We start from the raw sequence: 18,834 nt of genomic DNA, 5'->3' as shown, positions 1-18,834 counted from the left end.
GATGACCACCCCAGGCAGAGCACCCATTCTATCCCGTCTCCCTCTTCAGATTCCAAAAAGGCTCTGTTTTTTCTGCCCATGCAGCACACAAAGCAGGAAGGAGGTCAGCTGTGATCGCTCCAAATTGTAATGGACCATCTTCTTTTTTATCTTCTTTTATCTGCATGAAACTTTTATGTTCATTTTCCCAAACTTTATCTGACCATGGTTTTCATGTGATCACTCCAGCCAGTGAATACATGTCTGTTAATTTTAAAATGTTTACATTGACAGGTGACAGTTAGGTAGTGACAGTTTATAAGAATTTTATGTGTTTCTAAGCATTTGTTTACTTTAACTATTGAATGTAAACTTGGAATTTCTTCAACATGTAATGTTAAACATATGCCATGGATTTTGTACTCAATATAAGGCATAAAAGTATTTATGAAAATCATATGCAACTCAGAGTGTCAAAGGAATATACTTTGGCAAAATCTGCTTTTGCCTTCTGTAATATGTATTTAATCAGAGAAAATTATATATTACTTTTACGAGAGTTTGGTTATTGGGCTTATTTAGTGGTGACTAGAGTACAAATTTGTAAATTATATCTGTCATAATATATAGGACTTACTAAATTATACTTTGTTAATAGTACTTCCTAGAATGGTATTATATGAGCTAATTTTTTACAGTAGACATGAGTCATTTATTTTTAACCAGTTATGATAATATTTTATTAGACTTCAGAATCTTGTAGCAAACTACTGGAGGACTTGTGAATAATAACAGAGAAAAGGAAATGGTTTCCTTTGGCCCATGAGCTAGATTACACTATAAAAGGATAGAATGATTCTGCACATCAAAGTAGGTTCAATGATGTGGCCATTCCTTCCAACATACTTGCCCCCATGAAGATTCCTAATAGGGCTCCAGTGAATTACATTTTGTCCTATTGCTTATATAGGAGAGTCCAATGAAACATAGTTTGAGTCTTCATTTATAATTCGTATCATGTGACACATTTGAATCAGTTTTTTAGAAAGAATTAAGGCAATATTTTCCTCTATCTTTTGTAAGATAGAACACTAAGTAAATTTTCTCAGAAAATCTTCTATTTTATTTAATAAATTATTTTAGGGTATTTGTTTTCCCAAATCTTCCAACAAATGTTATCTCTTTTGTGTCAGAGAATTGTTGATGAGCCTTGTGCTGAGGTTTTGTGTGTAAATGGATTTCCTCATCCATGAATGAAGAGCTTCCTATCCCAGAACTCTGAAGTTCCCCTTGTGGGGCTTGAGTGTCCATCTATCTTGTTCTGCAATCACATTCAATAGAAGTGCTTCAACGGGGTCACATGCCTAACAAGCACTCAGCCCATGAGGCCATGCTATTCAGTGGTAGAATTTCTCTGACTGCTCTGTTCAAAGACCAATGTACTCTGCAGTTTTACATTGTAATGTGTAATATGCTTAAGATACTGTAAGACATTCTGCTTCTACAGTGCTCCTTTTCCTATTTGACCTATAACATTTTATGGTTATTACCAATTTTAGGACACATTAGAAGACACTTGTCTCCTCTGCTCTCTGAATTTTTTGTGTCCTAGAGTAAAATTTTCTAAGTGAATATAAAAAGAGAGGAGCTAGCACTTAGCACCCTGTAGTGGAAGCCATTGATGGCTTCCATTGAGTGCACCCGTGGTGCACTCATCTCCAAGATCTAGCAGTCAGTGTTGCTGCCAGCAACTCTCAGAAGCCTCCTTCCTGGATAATTGTTCTGGTCCAAGGTTTCTCACACTCTAGCATGTATCTGAATCACCTGCAGGCTGACTAAAACACAGATGTTTGGGTCGAGATGACAAAATTGAGCATTTTACTCTCTCCCTGACATTTGTAATTGGTAGAAAATAACTCCAGTCAGCTCAACTAGGGACTTGAAAAGGAAGGAGATATAATATGGAGCTGTGGTGGCAGAGGGAGAGAGAAAGGGAGAGAGACAGCAATAAGCACAAATACACCTAGATTCATAATAACTTTTTAGCTCCTGGTTTTAGCACCTCCTCAGACTCAGCAGTACTCGCTACTTGTAAATTCTGTGAGATGGATTGATTTCCACCAGTAAACTCCTCCTTCCACTTCAGCTGACTAAAACTTTTTTCTCACTGCTACCAAATGATCCCTAGCTAACACAGTCCTCTGCATCTTACGCAGTGTTCAGTGAGACACAGATAAACAAGTTTAAAGGATAAATAAACAGATATACAGTTGTAGGTGTCTGCTTTTGTTATTCCTTTAAGATAAAGGAGAAATGGCAAATGGAATTTCAATATTAAAGATGAAGATTGTTTAAAAAAACTGATAGAAAAATTTAAACATCATGGCAGTCTGAGTTCAATTAAAGCACGGTTTCTCAAATTCTCTCCCCAGAAGAGCAGTATCTTTCAAGAAATTGGTTCATTTTATCTGGTTTATTTGTGGGCAAAGAGTTGTTTATAATATTTATTTATTATCCTTTTAATATCCATAGGATCAGTAGTGATGACCCCTCTTTCATTCCTGATATTAGTAATTTGTGTCTTCTCTCTTTTCTTTTGGGGGCAGGGGTATTAACCTGGGTAGAAGTTTATACATTTTACTTATCTTTAAAAAAAAAAAAAAAAAAAAGCTCTTGGATTCATTGATTTTATGTATTGATCTCTTGTTTTCAAGATCACTGATTTCTGCTCTAATTTTTGTAATTTTGTATCTTCTTCTTACTTTGGATTTAATTTGCTCTTCTTTTTCTAGTTTCCCAATGTGGAAGCTTAGATTTTTTTGAGTTCAGGTCTTTATTTTTTTTCTAATATACACATTCAATGCTATAAGTTTCCTTCTAACTGCTGCTTTCACTGTATCCTACAAATTTTGTTTTTTTTCTCCCTTTTAATTTAGTTCAAATATATCTAATTTATCCTGAGACTTCTTATTTGACTGGTCTGTTATTTAATACTCTGCTTTATAATCTCCAAATATTTGGGGGATTTCCAGCTATCATTCTGTTGTTTTAGTTTAATTTTGTTGTGAACTGAGACCTTATTTTACATGATTCCTATTCCTTGTATTTTATAGTGCATTATGTGGCCCAGAAAAAAATTAGTGTTTGCCCTAGGAAATATACATTTACAAGTAATCTAAGTTCATTTTCAAGTAACACTGTGCTGCTTCTTGTGTAGTACAGGTACCTTATAACAAAGCATTCTCAATTACTCCCTCCCATGCCTTGTAATATTGCTGTTATTGATTTCGCTTACTCATAAGCTATAATCATCAAATATATTGTTGCTATTAGAATTTTAAACAAATCCATTTATCAATTAGGAATGGTAAAAGCAAACTATTTTATTTTACCTTTGTTTAATTCCTTTTTTGATGCTATTCCTTCATTTGTATAGGTAGAGTTACTGACCTATATAATTTAATATTTCTTGCAAGGCAAGTCTACAGACAACAAATTCCTTCCACTTTTGTCTGAGAAAGTCTTTATTTTTCTTCCAGTTTTTAATGATAATTTTATTCTTTATGGAATTTTTGGTTGGTGCTTTTCTCCTTTCAATACAAAATATTTTACTCCACTTTCTTTTTACTGTCATGATTTCTGTAGAAAAAATCTGATATAATTCCTATCCTTGTTCACCTATAGTTAAGGTGTTTTGGGTTTCCCCATCCTTGGCTCCTATCAAGATATTCCCTTTAACTCTTATTTTCTGCAGTGTGGCCATTATATACCTAGGTATGTATTTTTTGTATTTATCGTACTTGGTGTTCTCTGAGATTCCTCGTGTTGTGTTTTGGTGTCAGTCATTAATTTTGGAAAATTCTTAGCCATTAAGTACTTCAAATGATTTTTTTCTGTTCCTTTCTCTCTTCTTACAGGATTCCAGTTACATGTTTGTTACACATTTTGTAACTGTCCAACAGTTCTTAGATATCTTGTTTATTTTTTTTCACTTTTTTCTCCTTTTCAGTTTGGGAAGTTTCTATTGATATGTCTCCAGGTCTCTGATTCTTTCCTCAGCCTCCAGTCTGCCTATCAGGCCACTGAAAGACTTGTTTTCCTTTTTCTTGCAATATATAATTTTTTATTTTTAGCATATACTTTGTATTATTTCTTAGAATTTCTGTGTCTTCTCTGTTTATGGCATCCATCTTTTCTTATGTGGGGTCTACGTTTTCCGAGAGAGCACTTAGCATATTAATCATAGTTATTTTCTATTTCCAGACTGAAAATTCCAATTTCTACCATCTCTAAATCTAATTGTGATGCTTAATTTGTATGTTTAGATTATATTTTTTTTACCTTTTAGTACGCCTTGTGATTTTGTTGTTGTTGTTGTTCAAAGCCAGAAGTGACATATCAGGTACAAGGAGCTGAAAAAAATAGGTCATTAGTATGAAGTTTTGTATTATCTGGCTGGGGTTAGGCTATATCTACAGGTGTCAGAGGCTAAAATTTTCCTCCAGTGTCTTTGTTATTGCACCTCCTTTTGTCTTTGGATTTCCTTTTAGACTCTTTCTTAAGTAGGGTCTGAGCTTTGCACTTATTTCAGCTGTAATCCCTTGTTACTATTCAGTAGTCTAGTTGGAAATGTGTGGGAGGAGGGGAAGTGTTCTATACTCCTCTGATTAATATTTTAGTGGGCTTCTGCCCTTGGTCCCTGACCTTCAAAAGTGTTGTCAGCCTTGTTTTCCTCTTTAGGTGAGACAGGAAGGCTAGAGAAGCCTGGAACTGGGTATTTCCCTTCCCCAAGGTCCTTCAGTCTCTGGAAAAACCCAAATTGTTTAAGTTCTGATAAAATAGTTTCCCTTAAGGGCAGGACTTTGTTAGGAAGAACAGAAGACTATGGGGATATTTAAAAATGGTTGTTTTTCCTTTTCCTCTGCCAGAATCGTGATAGTATTTCCTGCAGTCTTCAGGCTGAGAACCTGGTGGGCCTCTGGAGGTAAAAACTCCAGAACCTCCAGAACGTATGACAGCTTCTTCAAGGCTGGTCCTAGGAGGTTTTACCCTTGAGCCAGTCCATGTCAGTCTTCAACAATTTGTCAGTTCCCAGATCCTGTCTTCTGACTAATTCTGTTCCTGCCAAATTGTGACTCTCCGTGTACCTCATTTTCTTCAGGACTGTAATTCTCTGATGGGTTTAAGTAGCATTGTTAACTTTCAATTTGTTCAGCTTTCTTTAGTTTTGAGGATGGGATTGATGAGTTTAAGCTCTTTACATGTTCGACTGAAAGTAAATGTTTTTTTTTTTTTTTTTAAATTTGCAAAGTACCAATGATAAAAATTAAAATCATAACAATGTCATTAGTTTTTTCTTTAACACAAAGGAAGGTTTGCTAAATCAGTTTCCTAATACCTATCCAGAGGTAAGATTTACAACATTGAACCTGAGCACTTTGCTCCACAACACAGTTGTGGTTAAGAATCATTCCCCACTGGCGCCCGGCCTGTAATCCCAGCACTTTGGGAGGCCGAGGCGGGCGGATCACAAGGTCAGGAGATCGAGACCACAGTGAAACCCCGTCTCTACTAAAAATACAAAAAATTAGCCGGGCGCGGTGGTGGGCGCCTGTAGTCCCAGCTACTCAGGAGGCTGAGGCAGGAGAATGGCGAGAACCCGGGAGGCGGAGCTTGCAGTGAGCCGAGATCGCGCCACTGCACTCCAGCCTGGGCAACAGCGTGAGACTCCGTCTCAAAAAAAAAAAAAAAAAAAAAAAAGAATCATTCCCCACTCTGTGTTTTTCAGAACCTCCAATATTTTATGTTCCAGAAAATTGTTTACTGCAAAGAACCACCTTTCACCATATGATTCAGATAAGATTTGATGTCCACTATTTATTGTGACTCTCCTAAGACTGACAGATGACCTCCTTGTTAACCTATAACAAGGCCAGATACAAAAGCTCTAAATTCCTATTCTTTGGCTCACCAATGATTAGGTGAAATGTTTGTCCCCTGATATTAACTAGACACGGAGATAAACATTTCTTATTCAGCTGATTGACTGAGACACTCCCTGATTATAAAAATAAGCCCAACTGGATAATTGCCCACCTGTAACTTGTTTATTCCTATTTATAAATGCCAAAGCAAAATCATCCTGCTGAGAAACTCTGATATTCAGATCTGGAGTGTTCTCCCTATTGTAATAGACTGAATAAAACTTTTGTCTTTGACACCCCCTTCTAACAAACTTATACATATTCTCCTTAGCTTTATGAAAAAGTTTTAAAGTCTTTGTTATTTTAATGTGTTGTGAATTGTAATGAACTTTTCTACATTAAACTCTCACTAATAATTTCAAGACGTAAGAAGACATTTTGGCATGTAGTCATATTATCCCATGCCCCAAATAATCAATTGTGCATTTTTAGTTGCAAGAAACAACCTTTGATTTGACTGTCTATTTAGATAAATCTGTGATATTATTAGGAGGAATTATTTTTCAAAGTATTATTATTTTGATAGCTTTCATGGAAAAATATATTAATAAGAGTGCTTGCTAGTATTTTGACATTTATAGAATTATTCATAATCTTGTTTTGTTATCCAATATAAATCTTAACAGCATATTGGCACAAAGTCTGAAATAAATGCAAATAAACAAAAAATTAAACATCCAAACTAATCACACATTCTTTCAAGCTGCTCATAAGTGATGCCTCTTGCAATCCTATTTTCTGAGAACTACAGACTTTGATAGTCAAATTCAATTACATCACATCCTTGGCAGTATACATTCTTGTAACAGGATGTTAAAATGGAAACCTTTCTTTTTAGTTTTGGTGGAGACTTCAAATTCCAAGACGAAAACAATAGCAGGCAAGTGCTTTCACATTCCACACTGAGGTGATATACTGCCTATATACGACCAGCAAAGGAAACAGTGCAGAAACAAAAATGAAAACAGTTTCTGGAACTCTAGCTACATATCCTTTTTAGCACAACATTTTTCAGGTTAAAGAGCTAAGAGGATTTTTTTTTTTTATACAGTTGCTGAACTGCTATGGATTTTTTTTGTGTATCTGCTCAAAGAGGCAAAAAATAATGGAGGGTACCCTAGCCTTAACTGAAATCAGCTATGGGATCTTTAATCTAATCATCCAGAGAACTTGAGATATATACTGTATATATATACAGATACATATGTATATATATTATGTGTGTATATATATCTGTATATCTGTATGTGGATATGAATGTATATGAATGTATATATAGATACATTTGTATATATGTATATAAGACATTTTGGCATTAGTCATATTATCATACATATTTAGTCATATTATCATACATACATATATTTGTACATGTTCAAATGCATCTATATATTCATGTACATGTACATACATATATATACACATATACATCTATCTCCTGGAGATATATATATACAGCTTCTGAAGTCAAATACAGAGCATACAGGTTCCTGAGCAATCTCTGAGAGAAACAAGAAAGAGAGAGGTAAAGGAGCCATCACAGACTTCCCTGCAATGTGGTTTTTTGTGATGTAGGGATTGTGCCAAGTGAGAAATAACTGGTCAGAGATTGATTTCGACTGTGATGAAGAGGACCATCTGTGGGTTTGATATGACCTCAACCAAAGCGATACGTCTTCAGAAATCTAAGACTGAGTGGGAAGGGAAAAATAATACAATTTATTATCCAAGTCAGGGGAGGTGCAGTAGGACTCCATAAAAGAGTCAAATGTAAACGTTTGCTAAAGTAAGATCACAACAGTAACAGACAAGTCATGATGTTTCTTCACTTTATTCTTCACTTTATTCTTCTCTTTATTCTAATTCTTTTCATGCTAGAGAGGATAGAAACTGGGGGACAAAAAGAAGCAATGGTTACAAAATAGAAATGAAGAAGACACATTCCCTTTTTCATTGCAGGCTCCATATCTGAAAAGGTACAACAAGGAGGGATGGAGAAAGATCACTGACCACAAATAAAATTGGGAGTTTAGACAATTAAATTATCTGGACATTTTAATTCCTGAACTAAGACTAGACAACAACATGTGGACTGCTGTGGATGTCACCATGGAACAGAAAATAACTAGCCTCATGAGAAAGTTTTGAATGGGCAAAAGGGAAATTGAATACAATTGTTTTTTGCTTGTACCATATGGAGGCATATTCTGTCTACGTACAGTGATAGGAACCTGCTGGTGTTTAACATCATTCAAAAACAGGGCCCATTTTTGATCCATAAATTATCTTCATGACCACACCCATTGCCTTCAACATACAGCCTAAGTCTCATACCTTCTAAAATATCTCCTGTACCTGCTCCAGTTCTCAGTGATCACCAATTCCTTTGACCTCCAAGAACATAAATTTCTTTTCTACCTTGTACTTTGAATTCTGTTTAAACTATCTTATTGTATTTAAAATAATTTTAATGAGCTATAGTTGACATATTTAGTTATCTGTCTATCAATCATCTGTCTATCAATCATCTGATGAAAATTTATCATTACACTCAAGATAATGAGCTCAGACATGATTCCCAAATATTTTCTCATCAGGCTTTGTAATTGTTACCTCTCAACACTCCCCAGCATCCCTCAAACCCAATAAACCACTAATCTGCTTTCAGTCACTATAGATTCATTTGCATTTTCTGAAATGTTATATACAATGGAATCATTCACTGTGAACGCTTTTTCCTCTGACATCTTATATTCAGCATAATTATTTTCATATTTTTCCATGTTGCAGAGTAGAATTTCATTACATAGATATTCTATAACTTATTTATCCATTTATATTTTTGTAAAGATCGTGAAATATAAATAAAATCCTAAGCCCTGCAACTGACTGAGTAGACACCTGCTGCCCAAGGAGACTCCAGAAAAACTTTGAAAAATTGAGATTCCTGGTCATGACAAGGTGGGAGGTTGATTACCCTTTGGTATACCTCCTTCCTTGCCAATCTTTACTAGATTATTTCCTAAGGGTTAAACAGAAACTGGCCCTGGAAAAATAAAGAAATGAAACCTCACTCCTTTGCTGATTTCAGCCAACTCTGGACACTGCAGCTGGAATCCCCTCCCTTCTTGTAGTTTCTACACAGCAGCTAACCAGTTTAATAGCGCATTCCTTTCTGATTTTTTATTACTAGCCATGGACTGGTTCTGGCCAGATACAGAGGTTGCCCACAAGATGTCTGTCACGTTTTAATGTATACAGCCTAATTTTAATATATTTCAGTGTTAATTCTCCATCATAAAGTGAACATGTGACATGTGTAATATGTATGTTTGCTTACTAGCATATGTGTGTCCCTTGTGAATATTCCTAACTCTTCTTATAACTTGTTGATATGTTTATTTAGCCATCCTGTCCAGTATAAATTCCTGTCTCATCCTTCTTCCATTGAAGTGCCTGCTTTTGATTTCTGCTGGAGGCTATGCTTCCCAGTCTGCAGGGTGGCCAGCCTGCAGGCGGAAACTCTTTATAAGAAACAAAGCTGTCCTCTCCATGATTTTAAGTGTACAAGACTTAAGTTGTTTTCTTTTTATTACCTTTTTTTTTTTTTTTTTTGAGATGGAGTTTCACTCTTGTGGCCCAGGCTAGAGTGCAATGGCATGATCTCAGCTCACTGAAACCTCCGCCTCCCAGGTTCAAGCGATTCTCCTGCCTTGGCCTCCCTAGTAGCTGAAATTACAGGCACCTGCCACCATGCGTAACTAATTTTTGTATTTTTAATAGAGATGGGGTTTTGCCATGTTGGCCAGGCTGGTCTCGAACCCCTGACCTTGCTTGATCCACCTACCTTGGCCTACCAAAGTACTGGGATTACAGGTGTGAGCCAAGGCACCCAGCCAGTTTTCAAACTGTTATAAATAAAGGTGCTGTAAACGTTGGTGTATGATCTTTATATGAACATCTGTTTTTATTTCTAATGGATAAATGCCTAGAAGTTAAATGGCAGGTTTATAAGGTAATTGTATGTTAAATTTTCTAAGAAATTTCTGAACAGTTTTTTCAATTGGCTGTACAATTTTTATCCACCAGTAGCATATGAGAGTTTCAGTTATTTAACTCTCTTACCAATACTTGTTATTATCTAATTTAACTATTATCTGAATTATTGTTATTATCCAAATTAAATTTACTAATTCTAGTGAGTAGTAATATCTCATTGTAGTGTTAATTTGAATTTACTTACTCCTGATGTTCCACATCTTTTCATATGCTTATTTGTCATAAATTGCTGGATTACAGCTAATAAAAAAATAAATAAAATGGAATCATAAAAATACTAAATTAGCCCTAAAGAAAAAAAGAAAAGAAAAGAAAGGAAAGGGGAAGAAGAAAAAAAATGGAACAAATAGAAAACAAAGGGTAAGGAAACAGTATTAATTAATAATATCAATAACCACATTACATATAAATGGTCTAAATACTCAAATTAAAAGGCAGATATTACTAGATAAAATAGCAAGAATTGCTTATCACTGCCATAAGAAACTTACTTTGAGTATATAGATAGCAATGGGGTAAAAATAAGTGAATGGGAAAATATATAATAATATTAATGAAAAAATGCTACAATGATTATAATAATTTTAGACAGAGTGGATTTCAGAGATAAAAATATTCAACGAAGCCACTTGAAAACTATTTAACTTCCATCTATAACGTTTATTTTTTCTAGTGTTGATTTATGTTAAAAGAACATTTTAATTTATTGCATTTGACTTGCAAAATACCTCAATTCTTTGTAATTTTAGGAATAAAGTGTAGTTAATTTAAAGAAGAACTTTCAATGTAGCCTTTATATAACATTATAATATAACTTTCTTCAGAAGGGTAACAGAAGCACTGAGTCATAGTAAGAATCTTCTTTTTTTTTTTTTTTTGTTTTTTTTTTTTTTTGAGACGGAGTCTCGCTCTGTCGCCCAGACTGGAGTGCAGTGGCGCGATCTCGGCTCACTGCAAGCTCTGCCTCCCGGGTTCACGCCATTCTCCTGCCTCAGCCTCCCCAGTAGCTGGGACTACAGGCGCCCGCCACCACGCCCGGCTAATTTCTTTTTGTATTTTTAGTAGAGACGGGGTTTCACCGTGTTAGCCAGGATGGTCTCGATCTCCTGACCTCGTGATCCGCCTGCCTCGGCCTCCCAAAGTGCTGGGATTACAGGCTTGAGCCACCGCGCCCGGCCAAGAATCTTCTTTTTAACTTTGAAAAAAAATGTATTAAAAGAGCTAACGAAGGCCTCTGCATAATGATGTAGAAGGTCAACTGATAGAAAATAACAGTTCAAAATACGTGTATGCCAAGTAACACAGCTTCAAAATACATAAAGAAAACTATGATGGTACTGCAAGAAAAACAGAGAAATTCACACATGTAGAATAAGATTGCATTCTTCCTTAAATAAGTCAACCAACTAGATTTCATTTATATTTATAAACAATCTATTCAACAACAACAAAGTACATACTCATTTTAAGTACACACAGAACATTTACCATAAAATGTCATATTCTGGGCCATGAAAAAGTTCTCAATATTTCTAGGAAGATCTCAAATTATACAGAGCATGTTATTTGACCAAGATAAAGTTAAATTAACAATCAATAAGATTAATATATAGGAAAAATCTTCAAACATCTAGAAACTACAAGACAAACTTCTAAGTAAACTATGGATCAAAGAAGACATAACAAAATAAATTAGAAAGTTTTTTGAACTGAATAAAAATGAAAACATACCAAAAGTTTAGGTTGTAGCTAAAACTATACTTAAAGGCAAATTTATAACACTAAATACCTATGTTAAAAAAAAAAGAGAGAAAAGTTATCAAATCAGTGATTTAAACTTTTACATTAAGAAACTAACACAATTTGAAAAAAATCAATCCAAAATACAGAAGAAATGAAATACTAAATGCAAAGTAAAGGTAAAAAGAGAAAACAGAGAAAAATCAATAAAAGGGAAAGCTGCTTCTTTGAGACGACAAATACAATTGATACATTTCTTGTTAGATTGATTTAAAAAAATAAAAATGAAACACAAATTAACAAACTAGGAATGAGAGAGGTGACATCACTAGTAATTTTGCACACATTAGAAGGATAATGAGCAGATATAATACATTTTATGACAAATTTAACAATTTCAATGAAATGAAAAAAATCCTTGAAAGACACAAACCAACAAAGCTCACTCGAAAATAAATATAACTCAAATAGCCTCAACTCTATTAAATAAATTGAGCTTACAGTTAAACTTTTCCACGAAGAAAAATTGTGGATCAGATAGCTTCATGGGAAAATTCCACCACAATGTCAAGGAAAGAATAATAATTCTGCACAAATTCTTAGAAAATTGAAGAGGACAGAATGCTTTTCAATCCTATGAGGGCATTATGATCCTGATACCCAAGCCAAGCAAGAGAAAACTGGAGATGAAAATCCGTCATGAACATCGACGCAAAAATTTCTAACAAAGTTTTGCCAAATGTTTATATCACACACACACACACACACACACACACTCATGACATATGTCATACAGATGTCATGTCTCATATATAATCCCATGACAAAATGGGGCTTTATTCCAGGAATGCCTGCCTGGTTTAAGATTTTCAAGTCAACCAATGTAATTATTTTCAGTAACAGCTGAAAAACGTAATCTGTAGAGCTGGAGAAAAGTATTTGATAAAACACACCATCCGTTTCTAATTAAAGCTCTGAAGAAACTAAGAATAGAAGTGAACTTCCTCAAACTGAGAAGGTGAGTAGTAGGCATTTATGTTATGCTGTTTAAGGTCCAAAACTCTCCTATGGCCTTCAAAATCAGTTTGTTTACTAATATTTGCAACTGATCTAACCATTTTGTCCAGCACGGCTGGAGATACAGATTGTTACATATGTGGGACATGAATATGAATAGTGGCCCCGGGGAAACTTCTTGTTGAATGTCTCTTCGATATTTCATGCTTGCCTCAATTCTCTTTCTCTTTCTGTATCTAATCCTTTGTCTTTAAATAATAATCTTACATGTGTATGTTCCATGGAGTCTGATGACTCCTTAAATATCCCTAAAGGGAATCCATGAAAAATTAACAACTCAAATCATAGTTAATGGTGAAGACTGGATACTATACCTGTAAATTCAGGAACAAAGCAAAGTGGCCAAAGTGGTACACTCTTTATTATTTCTATTCAACATTTTACTGGAGATTCCAGCCTGTGTAATCAGGTTGAAAAAGAAAGAAAAGGCAATCATTTGTGTAATACATTCTAAAAAATCTACAGAGAAACTATCAGAATTAGTAAATGAGTTTAACAAGGTTTCAGGATACAAGATCAATTTAAAAAATTAAATATATTTCTATTATACTAGCTGTGAACAATTAGAAAATGAACTTATAAAATAATACTATTTACTATAATATAAAAATATAAACTGCTTAGGGATAAATTTGACAGAGAGGTGTAAGTTCTAGACAGTGGAAACCACAAAAGATACCTAGCATAAATTAAAGATTGAATATGTGGAGAAATATGGTGCATTCATAGTGTGATGACTCAATATTGTTAAAACATCAATTCCCTGCAAATTCATTCAATGCGAGCCCAGTCAAAATCTCAGTAGACTTTGCTGTAGAAATTGTTTGTTTTAAAATTTATATGGAAATACAAAGAACTTGGAATAATGAAAACATCATTGAAAAAGAAAAATAATTTTGAAGGACTTTTCACTATCTGATTTCAATACTTATTATACAAGTTTAGTAATCAAGAAAGTGGGTATTGCTGTAATCACAGGAAAACAGATCAATGGATATATTAAATATCAATTCACACATTTATGGTCAATCAATTTTTGCCAAAGGTACCCAGGAATTTCAATTGGGAAGGATAAGCGTTTCAATATATACTATTGGAACAATTTTATAGCCATATGCAAAAAAGAAGCCTTATTTTATGTCATATATAAAAATAACTCAAAATGGATCAAAAACCTAAAACTATAAAAGTTTTGGGAGATGGAAAGAAAATCTTAGTCGCCTTGAGTTTGACAAATATTTTTAAAGCTATAACACAAAAAGCAAGAACAAAATCAGTACATTTGACATTATCAACATTAAAATTGTTGGGTTTTCAAAAGGCACTGTTATAAAAACAAAAGGCAAGCAAAAAACTGAGAAAAAAATATTTGCAGGACATGTATCTGAGAAAGAACTTGTGTTTAGAATATATAAAGAATTCTTCTAACTCAATAATAAAATAAACATCATAATTTAAAAATGGGCAAAAGATTTGAACAGACACTCTTGTTTTGATTTTTAGCTTTTCATGTGGGTAAGCCCTGAATAACCTACATTTCTTTAAGCTATCAGCACCAATCACAGTTAATAAATATATTTTGAACATGTCCAAACTGACAGGGAATGACTTAAATAAAAATCTGCTTCCATAAAATTTATACTTTTCTCTACAATCTTTATTGGAGTTATCAATGGAATAAACTAATATGGATGTTCAGACTACTGAACATACCAGTTCACCAATGCTATACCTTTGTTTCTGTTAGATTTTGGTGCCGTTTTGCTTTGATAGTCTAGACATAGCCTGTGTTTCTTAGACATGTTTATAAATACATTGGAAAGGTGGTCTAAATAAAGGCATTTCTGAAATACAAAGCATCTTTTTGTTATACAGGGTTGTTATTAAGAAAAGATTCCAAAATAAGGCTTCTGGCAATGAATCATAGATTCTGACTGATGTTTTCTACAGATGAGAGTTCAGCTCCACCTTTCTCAAAAATGTAAGTTTTAGGAGAGGCCTTTCTTTCAAAGCCCTTGGGAAATAAATTGTAGTGTAGACTGTGCTTCTTAAAACCACTCCTACCATTGTTTGAAATCCAATGGCAAAGGTCTTCTCTGGTAAATAAATGATTTTGAAATTTTAAAGCTTTCAACATATTTTGCTCCTAGATTTGAAGCTGCAGCCTTGCAATAGAATCTAAAAAATAAAAGAAGGGGGAAACATGAAGGAAGCTAATTTTCCCTCATGAATGTGAAATTAAGTGTGAAAGTAAAAGTTCTTTGTGTCCTAAAATATGAAAGAGACTTAGCAAATTACATTATCCAGAGCTTTATTTCATACATAAGGAAACTGAGTCCCAGAGCAGGGTGGTGCTGGAGCCAGGAGCAGAAACCTTAAGCCAGGATTCTACTTCTAATCCAGTGGTTTTTTCCATTACACCTTCTAAATGACAGGAGGAAATAATCTCTGACAACATAATTAAGACCACTTAAAGAGGTCAGATAAATTGCCCAAGGTCACGTAGCCAGTAAGTGGTAATGCTGGTACAAGAATCTAGATATGTGAGACCCCAATGCCCATGATTTATGCTATGCCATCATATTTTTAATATATTATTGTAAAATCAATTGAATATATTTGTATTAAAATATATTTGAGTTTCATGAAAGCAGCTTTCTGGTTTTGTTCATCAATATGTTCTTTAACATATTATAAATACACAATAAATATTGAATATTCATTCATAAGTTTATACATATTGATTGATTTTAATATGCATAATGTTTACACTGAATACTTACCAACTATTCACCTAGAAGGCAATGGGCATGTGTATTGGCTGCAATTCTTTAGCAGCAATAATTTACCTCCACTGAAACTCTCTTAGAAATATATTCTTCATGACCCCAGATACACAGAAGCGGTGGAGAAAAGTTTCTAGCTGATCAGCTTTACTAATGTGGAAAAAAAAATGAAAAAGAAAAGAAAGGTTTAGATTTTTATTAATATCTGTCTGCAGGCACTCTCAACTCTACTGATTTCTAGAGGAATTAAGCAATATTGGGCTGACAGAAAGGTGAGAAAAGAGTGAAGAATTTCCTTTGTATAAGTCAGTTTATCTTGAGTCCCATGACAATGTAGGATTTGTTCCTTGAACATCTCTCTCCAGCTATACTTTCTCACTTTCTATTTCGTTTCCAACTCCTCAATCTTTATCTTTAAAAACATCGTCACTGAAATCTCATTCTTGCCTTTAAATTTAGTCTTAAATTCCCAGCACAATTTCTATTATATTTACAATCAATATGAAATTATGAAACAATATTTTGTTGGGAGATAACATATTATGTTTGTTTATACATGCCTCTCATGAATATGTTGAAAGTTGACTGTGCCTTAAAAATAGAACATATGAAGAAATGTATACAACATAGGACTTCTGGCAAGCATAATCTCATTTCATTTATTCTTTGTAAATACTTCAATTATGTCTGCTAAATATTTTTAAAATCACTTTCAACATACTGCAGTGATTAAGAACAGACAGTACAAAGTTGACATCTTTTGCATGATCCTAAAGTCTAGAAGGTGTGTGCTGTGGGTTTGTTGTACTTCTATGTGCCGTTAGATAGATTAAGTCTATTTCTCCATGTAGCTCTTACTTAATGAGCAATCCTAAACTAAATTACTCCAAGGTTGCTTCAATGTACTCTAAAGTATTCTGAGAACATTTATTTAAAATATAGTTTAAAATACATTTAAACAGAGAAATACATTTAATTAGCACATTAATAAAGAATAACTTCTGCATTCAAATTTAGTAAAATTTGGGAGCTCATATAAAATGAAAAGAAAAAGATATATACTTCAATAACAAGGAAAACAAGAGTGCAACTTGACATTAGAAGACATATAAATGGCCAGCAAACACATAAAAAGATGTTCAACTTCATTAATTTAATAAAATAATGTTATACTCTTTACCTAGCTATTTAAATAAAAAGATTCAACAATGTTCAGTGTGGACAAAGATGGGGTAAAATGTATAGTCATAAATATGAATATTTGGTGTGAGTAGATATGGGTTTTGGAGAGTAACCTGGGAATATGTATATACTTTTAAGATTGTCCTCTCTTTCCCCCAGAAATCGAAAATCTAAGAATCTATTCTTTAGTTACATTAGTCTAACCTCTACAGCAGATACACATGCAGTCAGGGACACTTATGCATAAATGATATTCATTATAAATGTTATTTGCAGGCTCAATATCAATAAAAAATAAAATGAGATAAAGAATTATAGTACCTATATTTAAAAATTACTATGAAACTATTAAAAATAATGAGGTGCTAACCTAAAATGGTACATATGATAATTGAGTAAGTGGATAAAAATTTAAAAAACAAACCAATATTTGTAGCATGATTCCAATTTTGGAAAACAAAGAAAATAATACATGTAATAAATAGATCAGAGTGCACATGTGTATTAATATATATGCAAATGTATAATAAATACATCTGATCTATTAAATAACATCAAGGCATAATGAATATACAGGGGAATTAAAGAAAATAAGTATTTGGACTATGGCCCAAGTACAATCCTCCCACTGGAAATGGCTGATCTTCGGAAACTTGGTAGACATCTATGCTGATGTTCCTTTGAGAATCAAGGTTATCTAAAGACAGTTATCAAGCTGACATACTGGAAGATAAACAATATGACACTACAAGAATTGTGCGTATCAGTCAGTAAGTCAAAATCCAAGTATGTATAAAGTTGGCACCAAAGAGCTACTACTAGTTAGAATCTCCAACCACTGGGTTAAGCTACTGGTCTCCATAACTGTAGATCTTTCTGAAATACAAGACAGGGTATCGGCATATAAAATAGTGTACTATCCAGCTAATGAAGAATGGATATGAGATGAGAAGACACAGTTCCAAAGAACAAGACAAAGACAACAATAAGATGAGCTAAAAGAATAATTTGAGGTTAAGACGCTGACCTACACACTCAGAAAGCCTGACTAGAACAGAACAGGAAGATAATTCACTTGAATAAGAAAAGATCTATCTCACATCTTTGTTGGCAGCTTGATTACACCACCAGCGAAATATATTTTTTTCCTCATCAAAAAACAGACACTTTATAATTTTACTTTTGCTCCCAATGGCATCATTATTTTTTTCAGTCCACCAGACTCAAAATTTAAAATTATCTGTAACAAATTTTCTTCTTTACCAGCTTCTATAAACCTTGATAATTATAACCCCAAACTGGATATTTTCATTTTATTTTAATTACTAAAATAGTCTTATGATGTATCTTCCTTTTTCTGGTCGACCTTCTGCAGAAGTGTCAAGATAATCTTTTTCAAAGTAAATCTTTCTTACAAAGTCCTAATTCTTCCCAAGAGCACCAGCTGGGATGAAATGATGTGTCTCAGACAGCCACACTCCCAGACTCTCCTTTCTCAGATGGTTTGCATTGCCACTAGCTTGGATAATTTTCCATTTCTTCATCTCCAGAAATTGAGGAAAGTTTTCCTCTAAGTATATTAAAGCAGAATGCTTAAGATCACGGACGCTAAAACAATACTCAGTTGATTTTGCAATTTGAATCCACCATATTACAGCTGTATAACTTTGGACTGTGATTTAACCACTCTAAGTCTAGGTTTCCTTATTCATAAAATAGACATAACATTTCTAAATTCGTAAAACTGTTGTTAGAATTCAATGTTATCATCCACGTAAAGTTTATTGCTTTACAATAAACTTGGTATTGTATTGGCATTGGTATAGTGTCTGGCCCATAATATTTACAATGGTTATCATTATAATCATTCTTAGGCATGTCAGCATTTTTCTTTCATTTTTAACACATTTCTTACCAGTGTATGTATAGGGTCTTTTACAAATATACAAAATATTTTTGTTGGCCGGGCGCGGTGGCTCAAGCCTGTAATCCCAGCACTTTGGGAGGCCGAGGCGGGCGGATCACAA

The 18,834-nt window shown here is 33.8% G+C and overlaps 1 long non-coding RNA gene across 2 annotated transcripts in view; it reads right to left on the bottom strand.

The window, feature by feature from the left end:
- Window positions 1-11,988: 11,988 nt before the first annotated feature.
- The window catches only part of LOC105475617 (uncharacterized), a 43,687-nt gene continuing 36,841 nt past the window's right edge, over window positions 11,989-18,834 (bottom strand). For both annotated transcript variants that reach the window (XR_011622196.1, XR_011622197.1), the window contains exons 7-8: window positions 15,623-15,775; window positions 11,989-13,236 (exon numbers count right to left, since the gene is read on the bottom strand). This is a non-coding gene — a long non-coding RNA (uncharacterized lncRNA). The remainder of the gene's footprint in view (window positions 13,237-15,622; window positions 15,776-18,834) is intronic.

Source organism: Macaca nemestrina, chromosome 4, assembly GCF_043159975.1.
Source record: "Macaca nemestrina isolate mMacNem1 chromosome 4, mMacNem.hap1, whole genome shotgun sequence".
NCBI classification, from domain to species: Eukaryota; Metazoa; Chordata; class Mammalia; order Primates; family Cercopithecidae; genus Macaca; species Macaca nemestrina.
Note: the sequence above shows the minus strand (reverse complement) of the source record. Positions and strands in the feature narration are given on the sequence as shown.